Source organism: Cynocephalus volans, chromosome 6 (genome assembly GCF_027409185.1).
Source record: "Cynocephalus volans isolate mCynVol1 chromosome 6, mCynVol1.pri, whole genome shotgun sequence".
Lineage (NCBI taxonomy): Eukaryota > Metazoa > Chordata > Mammalia > Dermoptera > Cynocephalidae > Cynocephalus > Cynocephalus volans.
Window position 1 is genome coordinate 133219856 of NC_084465.1, and position 16894 is coordinate 133236749.

General features: G+C 40.6%; 1 protein-coding gene across 1 annotated transcript in view; it reads right to left on the reverse strand.

Annotated features, from left to right (window-relative positions):
- CCDC3 (coiled-coil domain containing 3) overlaps window positions 1-16894 on the reverse strand; it is a 92529-nt gene that overhangs the window by 43888 nt on the left and 31747 nt on the right. The window lies entirely within an intron of this gene.

Sequence of the window (16894 nt, forward strand, 5' to 3'; positions counted from 1 at the left end):
AACAGAGAAAGAAACAATAAACAAGACTGGTTTCTAGAGCTGAGAGGGGGGATACCAAGAAATGGTTTAATGGACTCGAAACAACTAGTTAGGAAAAATAAGTCCAATTGATGTACAGCCAAACTAGGCACCTATAATTAACAATTTACTGCATTTTATCAAATGACTAGAAGAGAGGGGATCGAATGTCCTCAACACAAAGAAATAATTATGTTCTGTAATGATGATTATGCTAATTGTGCTGACTCAGTCATCACACATTGTACACAGGTATTGATACTCAATTCCATACCACACAAATATGTATAATCAATTACGTTTCAATAAAAAGAAAAAAAGAAGATGAATATAGAGATGTTTAAGCAATGTCTTCCTTTACCATCCTTCCAGATCACTCGTGCCCTTACTTCCTTTTTTCCTTGAACTCATGAGGGTTCTAGTCTCCTCACCTCTCTATTTTCTCCAAAAGTATCTATTTACTTGTCTTCACCTCCTGCCCTGTCCAGCTACACTGTCTCCCACATAGCACATTTTTCCTGCTTAAGAAATATTTGTATAATGGATGAATGAATCAATGATCCATAACTTCAACTACATTCTTGTCCATACCCTCAATCCCCTTGCCTTCTTGTCCTTTTAATAATCACACTCAACAATACCCCGACTCCAGATCTAACAGAAGATCTCTCTTCTCTCCTATCTCTGGATGTTGACTGCTTCCATTACAAATCCAACACCTACAGCTTCAATTTTGCTTGGCCCTTTATGTGTCTCAAATCACCTCTCTTTTCTATTCCTTACAACAGTGATTTCTGTCTTTTACCACTCTCTTCAGATCCCCTATTCTTAGGAAGAAGAGAGTGTTAAATCCACCTCTTTCTTCCCTCCTGGAAGATGACCTTGCTTCCCTCTTTGTAGAGAAATACAGGCTTCCAGGTAAGAACTTCCTCAACTTTCCTCCCCATCCTTTATGCACATTTGCATCCTCTCATCTTTCCACACCTGTGGGAAAGGTGTCCTCATTTTTATTAAGGTAAATCTCTACTCTTTTTCTTCAAATTCTGTCCAATCCATCCAACATGAAGTTTTTAAGTGGCACAAAAAGGAATCTTTATGTGTTATAAAAGATGTTATTAGTATTTAATAAATGGTAGAAGTGGATCAATTCTGTCCAGATATCAGCTGGCCTCTAAAAATAAATTGGACACTCTGGGAGAGCCAGTGTCACATGGTGACCATGCATGCATGACATAAAGATTCTGATCAAATCATAATAATTACCTAAAAGGGTGATGAAATCAAGGCCCCATCAATTCCATCAAGGGTGACACCCCCCAAAACCCCTGTTTTTATAGCTAATGATTTAATAAAAAATATTAACTACTGGGCTGATTCTAAGAATTTCCTGAATATAAAGATTATTAGGTACTGGAATAGTTCATCAAAGGAGGTTGGAGGCCTTTAAAAATAAGATAGACCTTGTCAGAATAGATTAAATGCCTATGCCAAGGCTTTCAGCATCTCTAACTTTATTTCTGTGTTAACACATAAGACCTAAATGTCTGAAAACATGCTGATTTTTCTAACAAAGCACAGGACCCTGTTGATGATGTTTTACAAAGAAAAGAAAATAGCTCAAAATACATCAGACTATTTCAGTTACAGAATCAACAACCCCAAAAGAAAAATAAGGCATCTGGAAAAACAATAATTGAAATAGTTTTTCCTTCTAAAGTAAGCTCCGGTTTACTGTTTCTCCTGGGAATATTAGAAAACGAGATGTGGGTATAGCTGCTGCATTTCAAATATATTACTGGTGCACAGGAGAATACAGTAAAGCGATCTGCAAGGACCTCAAAGTCTTATGACCCTTGGGAGTTACACTAGTAAAATCCACATAATGGATGAGCTTAGAGGTCTGAAGAAGTCACCCTAAGGATTAGGGTGTTTCCCTAATCAAAGGAGGAAAATCAGGGTGAGGCCTTTGGTATAACATAAATAACATAGGGTCTAGGATCAAACACAAATGAGTTTGAATCCCACTCAACCACTAACTAGTTGTATGAGTTTCCAATCACTTAACCTTACAGAGTCATACCTTAGAGTGTAATTATATTTACTTCCTCTATTTGTGGTAAGGAATAAGTAAGAAGTGTACATAAGAGGTGGGCAATTTAACCCTCTCTCTTGCCTTCTGCCCATAAATCTAAATTAGGCAGAATTAAATGAAAAAGAGCCTACAGTTTAACCCTTGGTGTTCCAAGTTCTGAAGAAAGAACTGATTAACAACAGGGCGCAGGCTGATGGAAGCCTGGGAAGAGGAATCTGTAGACTTAACAAGGTTGATCTAGCACTGCCCAGTGGGAGGAAAGGGATGCTGAATTTAGGTCCCTGAGCAGGAACTGTTGATCTCTGCACCTCTGGTGTTCTGTGGGTAGGCTTCAGAGGGTGATGTAAGCCCCCTGACAGTGAATTGAAGTGCACCATACATATTAATGCATTTTTCTGGGAAAGGGTTCATTGCTCTCACCAGACTCTCAAAGGAGTCATGAACTAGCAAAGTTAAGATCACTACACTAGACACTAAAGGGAAGCTAAGATAGCAGGCTACCAGACTGAAGCTGTCTCCATACTCTGAGTTCTTATGTAATAAAATACAACTCAACTTAGTACGTAAACAAAACCTAACTTAGGAGTATATATTTTATTACAAATAGAGTTTCAGCCAGTCACAAGCAGCCAACTTTCCAGACCATGCCCAAATAAGTCAGACGCCAAACTGTGGCCAGTTGGGTGATTTCAAGACTTGTCTTCTGTGTTCAGCCTATAAAAGTTCACTGCTCACACTGTTGGGGGAAGCTTTCTGAACCTCCTCTGGTTCTGAGTGTTGTCTAATTTATAAATTGTTTTTACCTCAAATAAACTGTTAAAAGAAAAACTGTACACAAATTAAATTTAACAGCTCCTGGTGTAGAGAAAAATATAACTTTAACATGCACAATTTGCTTCTGTATTAATGCTTGCTAAAACCGAGAAAACATAACTAATGCCATTTTAAGTAAGGCAGCTTCTAAGGGGATAAGTAGAGGCCAGGCGGGCCCAGGCACCCTAAATTCCAGGAAGGGATTAACCACCACCCCGTCCCAGGAACTGACCAGTTCCTTATCTAGAGGCCACCTGGCCACAAGGAAGATAAACGATTGGGAAATACACTGTTCCTTATCAGTGTGCCAGCCTGCTTAAGCCCACCAATGAATCTAAAGGTCACCTCTGATAACCTGTAAGCAGTATACAACTCATCCTATTGCCAAAGTCTGTCTAAAAAACTGTATAAAAAGTGCTTGTATTAAGAGCTCGGGGCCGCTTTTGTCTTGAAGACTGAGCGACCCCTGTATGCTGGAATAAAACTCCTCTTGCTTGATTGCAACGGTCTCTGTCTCGTGGTCTTTGTGAGGTGAGCCATCCCAACGTGTGGGATTTGTGCACGGTGCACAAGTCTTACATTGGCATCAGAAGTGGGATGTGAAGGAAACTTCCAGGGACCCCAAGGAGAGTGCTGAGTGGCCAAGCGAAGGAACCTGCCAAGCCCATTGTGCCCACCGCTCTCTTGCCATGACTGGAGGTCATGGGTGAGTTCCTTCTAGGACTTAAGCTCCACAAATTTGAGTTTTGGGCTCTCCAACTTTTTTGAGCAATTCTTCTACTGCACTGTGTACAGATTGGATTGGATCTGATAAAGAAACTGGAATAGGTCCGGGAGGAGGCTTCCCGTAGTTCAGGTTAATAGAAGTCAAAGAATCATGGGTTCATCTGTAACCAAGGAGTCTAGAATTCTTCCATCTGGAACTCCAGCCAGTTTTGTGCATAAGAACTGTGGACCCAGAACCTGCGCTTTCCTAAGAAAATGGATGAACCTTACCAAATATAACTTAGAATGACAGTGGCCACAGTGAAGAAACTCATTACAAAAGGCTATGAATGTCTTTAGCACTGTAACAGCTACAGGAACCAAGAGGACTTCCTTGTATGTAAACCAAACAATGTGACCCCAAATTGAAGAACCCAGTGCCCTGAGATGTCCGCCTTTACTACAGACAGCCAGGCCACTGGAAAAGAAATTGTCCATTTTTACACTAGCCCTCTGATGACCCACTTCCATTTGGCCTGAACTGTTTCCTCACTAGAAAAATCTACCAAGGGATTGACTTTTGGCACAATAATCAACAAATCTCTCAGAGAAAAAAGAATATTTCTGTGGTGAGGGTTTCAAATCAGATTTCAAAGGTCTCCATGTCTGAATTGGTCCAACTGGCACTTGGGCCATTTTCAGAAAAAAATTATGAGAATTAGTCCTTTCTGATTTTTTTATACAATCCTATTTCACCCATGGGAACTTCCCAGCCAAATGAAACATTTCTTCTCAACCCCCTGCTGACCATATGCTCTGCCAACTCTGTCCACTTCTTTATTTTTGTCATGACCTTTGCTCCAAAACTCCTTCTTAGAAAGAAAACTGACTGGTGTGTCATTTAACCTGGAAAACAAACAAAAAGCAGAAACAAGTCTCTGACTGTAAGAAGATCAGAAGTACCCATGCTGAGTCTAGATATATAAAATGCTTGTCCTACTCTTCATCGAGCCCCACCTTCAACTCAGTAATCAAACTTAAAAACACAAGATGGGCTGGGAAACAACTGATATAGCCAAATTAATCTCCAGAATATGCCTCTCTGGCATCCTGATTATTTTTAGCTTGTTATCTGGAGGCCCCTTTGTAAGAGAAACTGAGGTCTATAAAGGAAATATCCATTTGTAAGGATGTCTCCCTCTCTGCACAGAAGAAAAGGAGGACTAAATCACTAAGGGATGGAGAAGGCATTGAAATACATTTACATCAAAAACCTTACCTTTGTTTAAGGTGCTTTTCCTGGCCATCTTGTCTTGAGGAGGCCTTTACCTACATCCTTCTTTCTTTGTTTAGACAAGTGATGGTATTTAACCCTGAAGTCTAAGCTCAGTGCCTCTGAGATGTAAATTTTCTACCTTGTCTTCTCTAGGACCTGACAGCTATCCCTTTAAAATGCAAATTTGGAGGAAATAATTCATCATCATAAAAAGCAAAAAAGATATTTGGAAATTGGGCAAGTGAAAATATGAATAGTCTTTTCCACAAATATTAGTAAAAAGCTTTAGTCATCTGAGTAAACTTAACTTGTTCTGCCAGAAACACAATTCAGATTCAGATATTTTTTAAACTATTGAGTTTTATGTTATTGTACCTGACACATGGTCTACATTTTAGAATGAAAGCTTTGATATCTACTTCCATCTGTAGTTTATGCCTGTCTGTCTGTTGCAAATGTGATATTTTTCTACCTCTGGATGGTATTGCCAAAATTAAATTGTAAAAGAGCTCTATTCAATTGGCTTAAAGAACGATAAGTGCTTACATAAATTAAGTATTCCTTAAACTCTTAGAAAGATAGGAACTAATCCAAAATGTTTTTCAAGTTCATATGATAGGGATAATCTTTGGTAAATAACAACTAGTTAAAGTTTGTCAGTTTGATTAAAACAGGCATGTCTTCAGAGTTGTCAGCATTAAATATAATATAGACTCACAAGTTTTCCTGCCTAGGTTTATTAGTAAAATAAACTTGTGTTATCTCTACGTTATAAAATGTCAGCAAGAAAAATAACTTAATGGCTAGCTGCTTAATGTCTCATTTTCATGAGTAACCCAAGCATAATTGTTCAAAACAAGTGAGTTAAATATATGTAAATAAGATAAAATTCCCATGCGAAAGATGTCTTCCATATACCAGAAGGTTTTAACATTCTTATCATCAAGGATGTAAAGTTAAGGCTGAGAGAAATCTGAGCAAAGAACAATTTAATTCTCAGGCCTAGCCAAAAAACCTAAGAGGACAGAGATAAAATTTTGCCTTCCCTACAGCTTCTTATTACAGAGATTAGACAGTTGGATCTGTTAGTACACTTGTTCTGTATCACATTAAAAAATTATACTATGAGAAAGAACATGCTTCTAGAAATCATGATTCATAGCTTTGCCAATCAACAGGATACTGGTCTGACAATTTACAATTGCTTGCTTCCAGTTTTCACTAGAAATTAAGGTTACTGATGGCTAAGAATTCTAATATGTGTCACTAAGATTACCAGAAATAAGGGAAGCAACTACATATGCAAGTATACAAAGAAGGTCAGATGTGTTTGTGGTAGGAAAGCTATAAAGTATAAGGGTATGTTTTGTATTGTTAAGGGAAAAAGAGAATATTTTTTGTCTTAAAGTAGAAGGACTGGTTGCTCCACAATGAGAAAGAGGGAAAATATCCGACAAAAACTGAATGGATATAAGAAAGTTGTAGGTTTGTGGAAGAGAAACCTTGGAAAATAAATTTTATGTGTGATCAAGCTGGCTAAGACTTGAAGGGAATTATTTATAAGCGTTTTTAAATTGAGCATTAATATCAAAAGTACACTGATGCAACACTAGAGTTTGGTCTTCTCTGTTAAAACAATGAAGTTTCCTTTGAGTATTGGTCTGCTCTCTGTAAGAAACAGTGAATGGTTTTTCTTTACCTTTCAAGTAATTGGCCTAGGAAACAAAGATACTGTGTTTTATCAAGATTATTCGCTATGCTTCATGTTACTTTTATTAGGTCATTGATCACTTAAGAAAACTGAGTCCTTTCTATTAAAAGAGTTGAGATTTTTCTACAACTATGTGGCTGTCTGTATTTGCCTTTGAAGTTTTTAAATTATCACTCTGATTAAATGAATAGGTATTGTTTCACAATGACCTATAATCCTATTTTAATCAAGTGTTTAGAAACTTCTGGCATGTTGACAACTTCCCAAAATCAAATTCTAAAAAAGATCTTTTGACCTTGAACTAATTTGGGGAGTTTCCAGATGGGACCATACCAAGTTCTTCAAGTACACTGTAGCAAAACATCAGGGCTTCAAGTCTTGGGTCCATGTCTCTCAACTCAAGAGGACCAATCCATACTCTTGGGACTAAATACCCATTAAAGCTGACCAGCATATTTCTTCCCCAAAGCAGACAACATCCTAAATTCTCAAGTTCACGGATCGAGACTTCTCTATCATCATGAAACCATTGTTCTTTTTTCTCTTTATCCTGTGACATCTTTCTGTTTATGTGTGGCAAGATAATGCTATGGTTAGGATTTCACAATCAATAGTTTCTACAGGAAAATTAGCTGAATTCAGGATATGTCATGTTAAATCTAAATCTCTACATGATCTCAGAGATCCTATAGTTCACCTTGTAACAAATTCTGCTGATATTCCAAGTGTGACTGTTATTCAGATTGCACATCTGGTCCATTCAGATTCACATATTCATATTCCTTCTTTAAATCTAACAGCAAAGCCTAGAGTAAAGGTTTTGCAGTTAAATTATGCCAGCAACTGAATAAGAAAACCAAAGGGAAAGATAATTCAGCAGTTTGTAGACATATTCATAACTCTAATTCTCTAACTGTCGGTAGCCTCCAACCATGCAATAATTCAATAATGGAGTGTTGGATAAATACTAGTAGTGCTTCCCTACTGGTGACTCCCAATGCACAAGGCATCCCACAGGGAACTGTCTTTTGTGCCCCTTCAGAATGTATTTTTTATCTGTGGAGGATTTAATGATCAAACATAGGCATTGGCAACTCCATTTCTCAATAAGTAGGAAACAAGAGGTCAATGTGGATTAAAGATTCTAATGGTACGACTGTCACTCCATAACAAATCAAAAACTGAACATTGGTCTACACCTCTTAATTTTCACTAGAGAATAAAGAAGGAATTTGCCAACAGGTGTAAATCCCTCTAAATGGGCATCTTTGGGTAGAATGCTCCTTCCCTGGCTTGCCGTAAGTGTAAGTGAGATTATGATTACAAATGTGTCTTAAACTTGAGCTACTAGAACTGAATCTACTGCAAAGGATATAGTTGCCCAACAGACTTCTCTAAACTCCCTTACTAAGGTTGTTTAGATCTTTTTAAAAATTGCCTTGGACTATCTGTTGGCTGAACGAGGGGAAGTATGTCTAACAGCTCACAGCTTCTGCTGCACTTGGATGAACATGTCTGGTACTGTAGAAACGCAGTTACAAGAAATCAGCAAACAGACTACTTGGTTAAAACAAGTAGGGTCCTCTTCTGGCTCACTCTTTGACTTACTTGATTTTAATTGGCTTGGTTCAGGGGGACTCCTGTTAAGGAGTACACCTCAGTCTCTTGGTATTGTCCTGATAGTCATCATAGTAGTCTCCCTGGTGCATTATGTCCCCTCAAGTGTCTTAAATGCTTGTCTGCAGCCATCCACTGTGTGCCCCGTGGTTTCACTGCAGTTTGAGTGACCAAAACATGAAAAGAACATAATGAATCATTCAACTAACCTGACATCCTGACTTGTAAATTCCATACTGAGACCAAACAAGTCTATTTTGATGGTGACAGAGAATGGGATCAATGCCCAAGGGTTTGGTGAATCTTTTAAGATTGAGAGGTTGACCAAAGAAGGGAGTTGTTAAATAAGCAGATGCCCATTAGCCTGAGGCTCTCTCTGTACTTTGAGTACCTATATAAACTGCACCCTAACTTATTACTTAAACTGAAACCAAACAGGAGTATGTTTTTTGTAACAAATGGCCAGATTTTAACCAATCACACCATGCCCAAATAAGGCAAATGCCTAGATGTAGCCAACCAGATTACTTGTCTACTTTGTGTCCTGTTCTGACTATAAAAGCTCACTGCACACACTGCTGGGCAGAGCTCTCTGAACCTCTTTTGGTTCTGAGTGCTGCCTAGTTCATGAATTGTTCTTTGTTCAAATAAACTGTTAAATTTAATTTGTTTTTTCTTTTAATAGCTATTACACTTCACCATGGCCCCAACACTTACAAACTCCATTTGCTAGTGGCAGGATAAAGGTTTCCTTCCCCATTCTGCCTTCTCCCTTTTCCCTCCTTTTATCAACATGTGTTTTTCTCCCAGCATATTCTCTACTTGGGAATGATTACCTTACTTGGGGATGGGTCAACTTGCTTAATCTCATCCTATTCTACCTCAGAACTCTACTCTTTCCTGGAGCTCCCATGTTGATACCCACACAGTACATTCAGCCCCATCCCCCATTAGGATATGGGAGGACAGAAGCCCAAAGAAGGAACCAGATCATAGAAAATCAAACATAATGGCAAAAGACAGAGGCCAGCTCTCTTAATGCTGACTTTCCCTCCTGTTTCTATCTCCTCTGAAGGGTGCTTTGGAGAGAATTTTTTGTTAGCTTGAAGTCTTAGACCCAGAGGCGAGACAGCAGTGTCTATTTAAGAGAGGGAGAGGATCAACCTGAGGGTCAACAGGCTGCCCTGCCCAAGGGGTTGTTTCAATTGAAAATAAAGAAGGGATACCACCCTGCTAGAATTGTAAGCAAGAATCTAAAGAAAGGAATTCATCCACTGCCCCAGCAGGCTCTTGTGACCAACATCGGCTCAGGTGCAAAGAGCAGAAAGAGGCAGTGTCCTCTATAAAAACAACATAAAATGCTTCACATGTTGGGGTTGGTGAACCCCAGAAAAACTTGTTCTTGATTGGCACTTTTTCCACTTATCCTGGACTTTGACTCAACCTCCCATGCACCATTAGAACAGAGAAGAAAAACATTTTTCTTCCTCACCCATGTCAGAAACCCTTAGAAGAGACTGTGCCCTGCACAAGCTCAGACCTGTGGGCTTCTGCAGGGAAAGGTTTCATGACACAATCATTCATTCAGTGCTGACAGCAAGACCCTCTGTAAGGAAAGTGAGAGAGGTGGCTTCTCCCCCACCTCACCTGACTTCATTTAATGCCCGATCTGAATAATGATGACAACTCAGCCTGGGTCACCTTGAAGGAGACAGAGTATGTGGTGGGGTATGTATAATTGGGTTTCTTTGATAATACAAAAGCTGAGTTATCTGTGGCCCAATTTCTGCACAGTTGCTTGGGGTGTAAGAGGCCAAGCAGGATTTGCAACAACCCATCAACATTTAGTGAGCATGGTGAGAAATAAAACAAGTTTAAAACCCTTTCCTTGCCAGCAAGGAAAGTTCAGTTTGATGCAGTGTTTTCTAATCTGGAGGTCGTGATTTAGTAGCAGGCTGTGAAATCTATTTTGCCAATCTCTACCAGCATTTGTAAAGAAAGCAGGACAGAATAGGAAGTATCAGGAATCACTTGCATAATTCTGTAACACTTTGGGTTACAAAATATTCTTCATTGTGTAAGCCACAGCCAAAAGTGTTTGGTTTCTTGTGCATTCTCCTTCCATGGAACTAAGCCTCCATCTGCACAATGTTTGATTCATTCTTCTGGTGTTTTCACCAGAAATGGCCACAACTATATACCCTTTTGATAGATAAGGAAACAAAGGTGCAGGATAGAAATGACTTCTTGTGGCCACCCTGAGAACAGAGCCAAAATGATTATGCCAAAATCAGAGGAGATCAAAAGACAGGCTTGTGTGATTCTCCTCAAACCCTCTATGTAACCCAACAACAAGTGGCTATGTATATCTGGACACCAGTTAGTACAGGCTCATGAGGAGGAAGGTCTTTTTTTGTTCATTGCTCAATCCTCAGTTCCTAGAATAGTCCCTGGCACAAAGTAGGCCCTCAATAAATATTAAATTGAATGAATAATTGGATCAAGGAATGAATTAGGACAATCCCCAAATTCAAAAATAATTATTTATAAAAAATAAAAATAAAAAAAAAAAATAATTATTTACAGACATGCTCAATGTACTTAGCCCTACAAAGGAATCATGTTTCACTGAGGTGCAGTAAATATATTCATCTAGCCTTAGAAAACTAGTTACAAACAGAACCAAAAATATATTTACCTCCAGCTTGAAATGTTTTGAGGGCATCTCTTCATCTAGAATAAACACCAAACTTGCCCATGATGTCTCTTTACATCCGAGTTCCTCCTTTTCTAGTGGCACCTTCTTTCTTCTTGCCCCATTTTGAACTTCATTTTTTAGCAATAATGAACTAATTCAGATTCTTCAAATGCACATGGCTTTTTTATGACTCAGTGACATTGTATACTCAGTGTTCTCTGCCTGAAATTCTAGTCATCTGGGGGTGCCCAGCAATTTATTAACATCCTCCTTTAAGTCCCCAGTCAGGTGTGACCTCTTCAAAGCCTTCCCTGACCACATACCTTTCTCTCAGCCTCTGCAGAGTAAATCATGTTCTCAGCCATGTTATCAATGTACCGTGTGCATGTCCACTGTCATATTTCTAACACCGTGCTGCCCTTTGTCTGGTTAGATATTTTACTCCCCTACTGGATTTTGAACTCTTTGAGGGATATAGCTGATCTTATTCAATAAATATTTATAGAAGGCATGAATGAATGAATGAATGAGTATAATCCAGTCAGTCCTCTTGGACACCTCTGCCCACCCTTAGTCCATCTCATTAGATCCCAGTACACCAAATCTGTAGGGTTATACTGAGGAAATTAAACAAAAAGATTAAAACATACAAATACATACAAGTAAAATACAGATATGACTTGAAGCAAAAGGAGAAAAGGAGGTGTTGGGAAAATAGAATAGTTTGGTCAGAGCCCTCGCCTGGGGTCTGGTTGGGTGTGGTTTTAGCACATCCTTTGTAAGGAAATTGTGTGTGTGTGTGGAGTTAGTGCGCAAGCAAGCCAATGTATCTTTTTAGTTTTGTTGCTATTCTTGTGTTCTTCAGAGAGAGGGGCAGGGAGAGGGGGGGAGAGAGAGAGGAGTTTCAGTGAAGCAGGCGGGCGGGTGTCTGCCTCAGGTGTCTGCCTGGTGCAGCCATGCTTTCCAACCTACGGCTTCCAAGGACCTTTTGGCCGGTTACCTAGCTCATAGACTTGTGTGAAGGGGTCTGGTGACCCAGCCTGGCATATGAAAGGTTTGTGACCCAGTCTGTGAACGGGCTTGAGGGGTCTGGGATCTCCAGACCCAGCCCTAGCTCAACAATCGGCCCAGTTGGTGAAGGATTACTGGCAGGTAAAAGAGCCCGACAACTAGCGTGGTCGCCTAGCTTTAAAATTGGTGTCACAAACAGGACTAAGAGAGCTACATTGGCAATGTCAACAGAATTCCAGACATTAGCTGTGGCTCCATAATTGGTGTAGTCGGCAGTATTCCAGCATTAGCCTTTAGCCTAGCGCCACAATTGGCGTAGCCATAGCCACACAGGAGGTAAGTGGTTGACTGTGTTTTAACAGGCACACCATGAAGAACCTAGCAGTCCACTGATCAGGCACAAGCTGTTTAAACATGGGCAGGGAAAACACCCTGAGTGTCTCTGCTGACTTGCTGAGGAGCAACAGGTGAGGGGACAGCTCACTCAGCTTTACCCCCGTGGAACTGTGACTTCAGAAGAACCCCAGGGACCACTCAGAAGCCTTGATGCTGAGAAAAAAAAGACCTTTTATGTGGGAAGAAGAGAATGAGAGAAGTGGTTGGAAGCATCTAGTACAGGCATTGACAAAGCTCTTCAGTAAAGGGCCAGACAGTACAATAGTTCCCTCTTATCCAGTCTCATTTTCAATGGTTTCAGTTATCTGCAGTCAACCACAGTCCAAAAATATCAAATGGAAAATTTCAAAAAGAAATAATTTGTAAGTATTAAATAAGTAGCATGATGAAATCTTGTAGCCATCCTGCCCATCCCACCTGGGTGTGCACGATCCCTTTGTCCGGCGTATTTGTGCTGTCTACACTGCTCGCCTGCTAGTCACTCAGCAGCCATCTAGGTTATCAGACCCACATTCACATAACTTTTATTACACTATATTGTTGTAATTGTTCTACTGTAATATTAGTTATTGTGCTTAATCTCTTACTGTGCCTAACTTATAAATTAAACTTCATCACAGGTATGCACGTGTAAGAAAAAATGTAGTATATACAGGGTTTGGTACTATCCACAGTTTCTCACATCCACTGGGGGTCTTGCCATAGATCCCCCTCAGGTAAGGGGGAGCTCCTGTAAATATTCCAGCTTATGGGCCATCCTGTCTCTGTCACAACTATTCAACTCAGCCTTTGCAGCACAAAACCACTGCAAACAATTAGTAAATCACTAAGCATGGCTGTAATCCAATAAGACTCTATTTGTGGATACTGAAACTTGAATTTCATACAATTCTCATGTGTCACAAAATATTCTTCTTTTTATTTATTTATTTTTAACCACACTTAGCTCAAGGGCCATACAAAAACAGGTGACAGGCTGGATTTGACCAGCTGACTAGATTTGGCTCGTGGGCTATAGTTTGCCAGCTTCTGACCTCCTGTGGAGAAATCACGCTATGTAATCATGTCTGAAAATCTTTACTCAGAAAATACATGCTCCTGTAGTGAACTCAGAATGCCCATGTTCTGACCCATTCCAAATTATTGGTATATTCAGAATTTGGATATTTTAAATCCAAACAAACACAGTGCTCAAAAAAGACTTTATTCACCCCAAACAGTTTTGATTTTGAATGACCCTGCAATTCTTTTCCATGATATGGAGATTACTGAATTGCTGAATGGGATATATAATATATATTGGCCCAATGACAACCCAATGATCCAAAATGTCTGTTATCCATGAAAACCTACAAGGGGCCCAGACAGTCACAACATGTGTATCCCCCGTAAGGCTGCCACGACAGCCTTGCAAATGTCCATGACTTTCTGCTTCTGTTTTTAGCATGTGGACTGCCCACCTAGACAGTACCAGTTGTCACTCAGCCCAATAGTTCATACAATCACTACACACCACCCACAAGAACAAACTGTTCTTCAAAATTTTTTTGGTGAATAATTACTTAAAATTTTTAGAACAATTCTATTGTTTGAATGTGTCTGGCATTTAGATTCTCTGGTATACCAAACAGCTATGAGTCACACAAAATCTTTCGCTTCCATTTCCATAAAGATTTACTATAAGATACCTTTAAATACCAAGCTCTCCAAAGGTAAATGAAATAAGGTAAAAGTTAATTTAAAATTTAAAATTTTTAAATTTTAATTAATTTAATTAACTTTTCAAAGACGTATCTAAGTTAGGCAACCTGTAGTATTTCACTTAGAAAATCCTATTGCTAGCTCTCCAATTAGGATTCCACTCCTCATTCTATGCCAACACCTGGATTCCTGTCTATAAATGCAGTAACACAGTCACTTCACAATGGGGATCCGTTCTGAGAAATGCATCGTTAGGCGATTGTGTCATTGTGCAAGCATCATAGAGTGCACTTACACAAACCTACATGGCATAGCCTACTACACACCTGAGCTATACAGTACAGCCATTATGGGACCACTTTTGTATATATGGTCAGTAGTTGACAAAAATGTCCTTATGGGTTGCATGCCTGTTCAACCTTCCTGAGGCAATGCCAGGTTGATCCCAGGCCTGCCCACGGTTATTACAGGGCAGGGTGCTGGCAGTGAGGAGGGGGAGGCAAGTTTAAGTGAGCCCCATGGGTCATATGGTTGGTAACCAAGCCTCAGATGCAATAACTTCATCCTTCTTTTGGTGACTTGTGACCACTGCATTCCACTCTGTCAAACCACCATCACCGCAGTCAAAAACAAAACAAAAAAACCTTTCTTATCCCATCATCCTATTCCTTTCAAAATAGGCCGGACTGTCCTTGAGGCCACTTAGCAAATTATACTCTTTGGACCAACTTTCCTCTATCTAGCATTTCTAGGGGACAGGGGTATGGTTAGGGTGGAGGTTGAGGGACCTGGCATACAGACCCAGTGGGAGGCCCATGGCCACCCCCTGCCTCCTTCCTCCAGCCCATAGAACCTGATTTTGTTCAGCCTCCTCTTGGTCTTGTGCTCAGAGAAGAGGCCTGTCCCCACCTCCAGGATATGAATCTCGATGACATCGTCTAAGGTTAGACTGTATGCTGATAAGGGAAATTACATTTCTTTTGCATGGAGCTTCTGGTGGCTCAGTTTATCATGGGCAGGCAATACAATTCCGGCCAGGAAATGACAGCCTCTCTCTTCAACCAAACTTGAGTCACCCTCTTCAGAACCTTTTCTTGACTAGGCCTCAACCTCAGCCTATGAGAACTGCGACTCACGGCACAAACCATTTCATCCCCCAACTCTCCCCACCCCACAGACTTGAACCCTAACATGGCTTCTAGCAGCCTAAGGTCGTGCCCCTGAGATGACCTAGCCCTGCCTGAATTCCTATCTGAAGACTCAAGGCTGCCAAGAGAGTTTACTGTCTGTTCTAGCCAATAACCTGATAGGTCTCTGACCTCCTTTTCATAGAGTTTTAAAAAAATAAAATAAAAACTAACACTGATAAATATTTCATCAGGCTCCCCTCACCTCAGGACCAGTTGGGGGTGCTTCAGTAAACATTGTGTGTGGGGGAGGAAAGGGGGGTGGAGTTAGTGCACCTGCTCAGCCGCCACTTTGGCTGGTGTTTGCTGCCTGGGGCAGCCACCGTCAACACAACCATGCTTTTCCAAACCTACAGCTTCCAAGGATCTTTTGGCCACTTACCTAGCTCACAGACCTCCGTGAAGGGGTCTGGTGACTCAGCCTGGCGTATGAAGGGTTTGTGACCCAGTCTGTGAATGGGCTTGAGGGGTCTGGGAGCTCCAGACCCAGCCCAAGCTCAATAATCGGCCCAGTCAGTTCACGATTACCAGCAGGTAAAAGAGCCCGACAACTAGTGTGGTTGCCTAGCTTTACAATTGGCGTCACCAACAGGATTAAGAGCTAGACAATTGGTGCTGTGAGGATTCCAGGCCTAAGCCTAGCCAAGACAATTTTCATGAAAAAAATTAAATTAAAAGATTATACAAATCTTTCTTTCCAGGCACTTTTTGAAGTACTCTCGTGTCTCTCTCCTACAAATCAGGAGTGTCTTTCTCTAGGATCTGAGAGCCATTCCTTTGAAATGTCATCAGCAGGAAGGATGAGGCCTCTGTCTCCCAGTCTCTGTGGGAGGGTAGGAGCCTAACTTCTGTAAACTCCAGTTTGCAAACCCAGACAGCCTAATCCCACTGACCAAACTCCCACCTCGCTTTTCATAACTTCCCAATTTCTGACTTTCTTGGGCCCCTGTAGATTCCCCTCATTCTCCCTTTAAATCACTCAATCACCTGCACAGGGGTCAAAGGTGAGCTCAGCTGTCTATTGAAGTCTCTTTCCCCTACTGCAGCAGCATTGAATGAAATGTTTTTACTGCTTTATTGTCCAGTTTCGTTTTTCTTTAACAGAAATGGAAGGGACTGCTAGTAAATTTTTTTTTTCTCTGATTTAAAACAAAATAAAACCCACCCCACCCCCACCCCCAAAAGCAAACAAACAAAAAACCCAAGACCATGAAGTAATTTGGGGAGAAACTTCCATTTGGGATAAAGCAGCTTTGTGAGGTGGCAATTTCTAGAACCTTGCACCATAAGGGGGCAAACTTAAGGGCCAAGTCAGGAGCTGTGTGGGCCAGAACATGAACCACTGATGACACTAAATAACTAGTCCTGGACCCACACTGCCCCAGGCTTCCTTCTATAAGAGATCGATAAATCGTCTGCTTTGGCTATGGTCTTAAAGACACACATCCTAACTGATTCACTCCATGGGGTAAAGAGCTGCCCAGAGGATTTGGCCAAAGGGCGAAGGTGGTGAAGAGTAGTGCTGGTCTTGACATGATTGTAAGTGACAGAAACCCAACCCAAAACTTCAGTAGAGAAAATGGAACCTATTGGGCTACATACCTGCCAAGTCCAGGCCTAGTTCTCGATTCTGGCATTGCCTCACATGGGGGCTAACGATAGTGTCTCT